Source organism: Pleuronectes platessa, chromosome 17, assembly GCF_947347685.1.
Source record: "Pleuronectes platessa chromosome 17, fPlePla1.1, whole genome shotgun sequence".
Taxonomy (NCBI): Eukaryota; Metazoa; Chordata; class Actinopteri; order Pleuronectiformes; family Pleuronectidae; genus Pleuronectes; species Pleuronectes platessa.
The window spans coordinates 22,094,386-22,100,619 of record NC_070642.1 but is presented as its reverse complement, the minus strand read 5'-3'; positions in this window follow the sequence as shown (position 1 = coordinate 22,100,619).

Sequence of the window (6,234 nt, the reverse complement as noted above, 5' to 3'; positions counted from 1 at the left end):
CGACCTGGCCTGACAGTAAACGTTCTCCGGTTGCCTCAGATCAGATTCTACGGTTCCTGTTGGCAGAATCGATTTGTGAGATGAAACACACTCGACTGTTCTCATCAGTGTCACCAGGCCAGGAAATACCAGGCGCTGTTTCCTCATCCACAAAGTACACACAGACACACAAACACACAACACAGCTCTGTGTGTGTGCTTCTCAGTTCCCTTTTGTTTCTATTTGATTTCCTCAAACTTGTATTCAGATCGTTTCACCTCCAGTTTAATCGGCTCAGTCAGAACCTGCCGTGATGCAATCGTCTAAATTTGCTGATTCAACATCCTCAAAGGTCAAATCCACACAAACGACGAGCTCGACCTTTGGAAGTGAAACCACAGACGATGTTCGGGTCCGGTCGGTGAACACATGTGATGCTGGTTCCTGTTCTCTGCTTACAGGACACAGACATCCAGGTTTTTGCAATTTCATTGCTGTTTCTGTGTTGCACAACCCGAGCGTAAACATGTCACCGTGGTTTTCGCTCTGTTGAGAAATCCTAACCTGACAAACGGCTTCTGGTAACACTCCAGCAGCATCGGAATGCAGAACCAACTTGTGTGAACCCGCTCGTGGTGTGAAAGCGATGATGAAACTTGAATCTGCCTGCAGGGAAACGAGTCGCTGCAGCGGAGAGGAGACGGAACAAAGGAGATTCAGAGTTCACAGGAACAGGAGGGCTGTGAGCTGCAGCTGTGAAGGTGCAGAGGACAATTATGTTTCTGACAGAAACAGCTTGTGCAGCACAAACTGTTTTAAACTGGTTTAAACTTTATTACATAACAGAAGTTCTTATTGTTGAGCCACTTTAGTTGAGCCTTAAAGGTCATTTGTTTGTACAAATAAAGAAACGTTCTCTCTCACTGGCTCACGCAGGAGATGATTTTCTGTTAATTTAAAATATCTTTAAATCATTAATGTATATTCAGAATTTGAGATCCCGTCACACTTCAGGATTATTTGTCGGAGGCGGTGAAACTGGTTTGAATTATCAGATCGGGGGTGCAGTCTCAACACGTCCTTCCACCACTACACACAAGGATGAAAACATTACGGCAGAAGTCATTCAAAACTGGAAATGTTTCGGGAATGTTCAACATGCACATTAACTTCGCCCTACATGGAACTTTCCACTGACTCAGGAAGAAGGAAACAAAGGGACCGAAAAATCAGCTGCAGGAAGATGACGAGAAGTTTTCAACCTGGAGGCAGCAGGAGCAGGAAGTCAATAACAAATAATGATTACTATTAATAGTGTAATTATGATTTCTTTAATCGAAATGATCCTTCTGAACTTCTTCCTGCTCAGTTTTATATTCTTCTGTTGCATGTTCTGTGGTTAGAAAGCAGTGAGGAAGTGTGTGTGTCTGTGTGTGTGTGTGTGTGTGAGAGATTAAACTTGAATGAGCCCTGGAAGGGGGGGGGGGGGGGGACTGGGTCATTGCATCAGAATTCAAGTCAAACTTAAACAAAGGGGAAATAATCAGATATCTGCAGTGACTTCAGCTCTGAGATCAGTTTCGTTCTGCCACAGATCTACATGAACTAAATGGACAAATTTTAAGATTTTATTGTTATTATAATCTTCATGAAGGGATATTTTCATGTTTTTCCTTCCATGAGTTTTTAAATCTGATTTAAAACCAGTTTTTTTAGTCTCTAATCTTAAATCTGGTTTTATTCTGGTGCTGATTAGTTTTTTCTACTTATCCCGTCGACTCTAAACTTTGTCAGTTTTGTTACTAATATTCTTTATATCTTTTTATTTCACCCTAAGTTTTTTTAATTAATTTACTGAAGTCTGTGATTTTGAAGTCTGCATCACAACAACAACAAATTCTCCGTGTGAAGAGAAACTTAAAGCTGCTTCCAGAAGAAGTGAGTCACAGCAGCAGAAAGTTTTAACACAACCTGAGAAGACGGAGGAAGAAGTTTAATCCAAACTTCACTGATCTGAAAAACACACGTGACTGAAACAGGATAAGAGACGTGGAGCGACAATCTGACACGGAAACACTGAACCACACTGTTTATTTTTTATATGAGATCACAGTGTGTGATCTTTGACCCGCTACACACCAATACACTGTTACAGCACATTAACACAACACATTACACAATCACTAACTGCACGGAAAAGATCTAACATCCGAGAAGAGTATTAACTTGTCGGAAAGTCAATCAATCAAATGCAAAGAGAATCAAAATATGATAAAACCTCGAAACAACAGAGGAAGCAAAACCAGTGAAAGTGATCGTGAACCTGAGGGAAGCTACACAACCAGCGAGATTCAGATCTACAACAAACAGGAACGGAAGTGTCATGATCAAATTAGATAACACACACACAAAAAAACACACACACGCATTCAAACAAACCACAAACAGATGCAGAGCAAGTGTGAAACTTTAATGAAGCCTCGCACAACAGGGCAGTGAAAGGATCGAAGGAGAATCAAAACAACACAACTGCAAAAAAAGACACAAAACACACAACTAGAGAAGATTCACAATGAGGTGAAAAACAGGTGAAATGATCATCAGGAAATTACCCAGAGTTCAGTGCGTGAAAGCAGCCGCAGGGAGAGAGAGAGAGAGAGAGAGAGAGAGAGAGAGAGAGAGAGAGAATGAGAGAGAGAATGACCACAGACAACAACATGTGGAAACCGTCACCATGGCCACAGAGAAAAACAACCATAAAGAGACACACAAGATACACAACTCTGTCTCAGAATGTCGACAACAACACAATCTCATCAAGCTCAAAGTTCATGAAGCTGCCGATTGTTACTTTCTGATCTTGGGCCTGTTTTTAACTCTGAATCACCACCATCCTCACATCGGGGGGGGCATGTGTGCGACCCCCTGTGTGTGTCAGTGTCACGAGTGTAGAGATTTGACAAAGTCTTTAGAGCCTGAGACAAACAAAGTCTCGTCCCTGATAGAATTTTAACTTAAAGAAACAAAGAGTGAAGTCAAAGTTAAAGGAAGTAAAACTAAATGAAATGAGTGGAACACAGAGAAAGTCCTGGATTCAGGTTTCATCACAACACAGTGAAGAAACTTTAAATATGAACTCATCACAGCTGCAGCCGCGGGTTATTAAAACCTACAATCTGAAATATCAGAGTCGAACAAACCAATAAATCCATCTTTAGTTTCATTTAGTAGAAAGTGAGTAAACTTCACCAACAATAAAAATATCCAGGACTCACTCGTGTACTCATATTCAAATGAGATGTTTCATAACCAGTTAAAAACTTGTTTAAATGATATAATTGTGTGTTTGTTCTTTGTCAGAATGACACATCTTGTCTTTTGACTTATTCACTTAGAGCAAAGTGAAAATGTATTTGTGACCTGATACTACGTGATACTGTACATGAAACTGTGATACTCTGGGAATATGATACTGTGATACTATATGAATATGATACTGTGATACTATATGAATATGATACTGTGATACTGTATGAATATGATACTGTGACAACAACAACAACAGAGCACGGTTGAATATGAAAAAGGGAAAATATATTTTTTAGTTCTTGTTTTGTTTGATCTGCAAAAAGAAAAAGACATTAAACAAATTTAATCTGATCAACGTCACTTTAATGTCTAACGACTGATTTAATCAATAAGGTAACAAATTCAGCCCTATGATAAAATAACATGTTATTCGATCTGTTTTTTAACGTTTAGATCGTTTCGTGAAATCAGAATTAACAGAATCACAAACATTAAAACCAGCAGAAACATAACGAAGCAGCGTGAACCTGCAGAATCACTGCAGCGCGTCATCGGCTCCGTTTACAGGAACCAGATGAATCACTCAGATCGAAAGTGCAAAGGATCCGTTTAGCACATTGACACGAACAGTAAAGAGCTGCCGGACGAGGAAGATGAAGATGAAGACCTCCATCAATGTTTCACACCCTGCAGCATCATCTGTGGCGTGATGCTGGAAACAGGGAGGGAGGGGAGAGAGAGAGGAGGGGGGAAGGGGAGGGGAGCGAGAGACAGGAGGGGGGAAGGGGAGGGGGAGAGAGAGAGAGAGGAGGGAGGGGGGGATTTCCCGGATTCCCCGTGTTGGGGAGGAAGAGACAGAAGAGGAGGAGGAGGAGGAAGAGCCGCTGCTTCCCGGAAGAGATGACGTCATCTGCAGTGAGAATAAGAAGGTCACTGATAAATAAATAAATAAATAAACAAATGTTATTATATTATGACAAATTAACAAATAAGATAAATGATGTTGTTATAAAATATAAAGTGTAATATAATGATTTAACAAATATATATATTTTTTCTTATTTAACAGTATATATAAAATATTAAAATGCTATCACTATTACATTATTTGTATTGATTATTTTTACCAGTTGCGTTATGGTGGTTTTATGATCTGTTGCAGCAGGACACGTTTTCTATACAACTCTTCTATAGTGGCAGAGTATTGAACAACAGCTCCTCCTCCTCCTCCTCATCTTCATCCTCCTCCTCCTCCTCCTCCTCCTCCTCCAGGAGCAGATTACGTCACCCTCTTTCTTTCCGGGAAATAAAGCCTCTCATCCTCGGCGATGGATTTACCGGGCAACCAGCAGGGGACCGGGAAGAGGCACCGGGGCGATCAAGGGCCTCCAGCTCCTCCAACACCAGTTACCATCAACATGCCAATGCTGGGAAATGAGAAAACTGTAACAAAACAAAACCCTTTCATCTGAGAAGCTGAGAATCTGAGGAGAGTGACGAGAGGAAACTCTGATCTGACTTCACCAACATCCCAGTTTCTGAGATTTTCTTAAAACCTAAAAAAAAATGAAATAATCCAAACTGCTCAAAATACAAAACCACAAGCTACAAAATAAATGTGACCAGTCGCTAGTCACCAGCTCATTATGACATTAGGACTTTAATCAGAGAAAAATCATCTAAATTATAGTAAGATATATCAAACTTGACTGAATAAAGGAGCCTTGGTGAGATTCTCTGGAGCGACTGTTGGAATTCAAGTGTTTTCCTGAGGCCTCAGACTCTGACCAGTGATTCAAGCTTCACTGCCTCTGCTTCTTTTCACTTTCTCTTCCACAGAGAAACTCCCTGACAACCCGGTGTTGTTCTCTCATAGTGAAACTCCCAGTTCATTTCTTTATCTCCCCCCGGGTGAGGTGGAAGGTCCATGAAGCAAACGCACCCTGCAGCTCGGCGGGTGAAAGTGAAATCTTGGAGTTGAACAAGGTTTCACGGCTGATATGAGGCCGACCTGTGCTCTGCTCTGTTTGTTACCGTTCCCCTGGTCAGGAGGTGGAGGTGGAGGAGATCAGGAGGTGAGGAGGAGGAGATCCGGAGCTGGAGGAGATCAGGAGGTGAGGAGGAGGAGATCAGGAGCTGGAGGAGATCAGGAGGTGGAGGAGGAGACGCTGCCTCTCGGCCTCTGAGGCTCTGCCCAGATCCGACTTTTGTATCTTGGTTGTTTTTGATCTGTTTCGTGGATTCTGTTGTTTTCAAAGTGTCTTTTAATTGATTCTGGTCAGTGGGGGAGTTATGACATCAAACTGGTGCCACAGCCCAGGAGCGGCCCAGTCAGACCAGTACAGTTTAGGTGTCGGTACAAGGACTCAACTCAACTCATCCCTGTCAGTTAGGATTCTTGTATTTAGGTGATGTAATAGTTCATTTTCAGTTAATTCATCATTTATTGATTCATGGAAATTATGCAATAAAACATGACAAATAACATTTTACGATCAAAATCTTCCTCAAACCAAATAGAACCAGTTTCACATCCTGTTTGAAATCCCATTTAAAATCAATATGAAACAGATTGTTTGAAACATAAATCCCTCAGCGAAATATTCAAAAATCTTAAATGTTGTAAGTCTTTTTTTAAATAAACGACACACAGCTGCACTGGCAACAAACCACTTCAAATATAAAAATAGAGAATGTAATATTTAGCCGGCGGGTTAGCGCTCCGATCATTTGGTATTTATAGTCGAGAGGGTCAGCGATGACTTCACGCAGCGCAGCATCAATCTGGATCAGCACACTGACCTCTTAAACTTTTCAACACCCGTGTGTCTGCGGCCTGAGAGAGAGCCGCTGTGTGTGTCTGTGTGTGTGTGTGTGTGCCTGTGTGTGTGTCTGTGTGTCTTTGTGTGTCTGTGTGGGTGAGAGTCCACAAGGCACACGTCCAG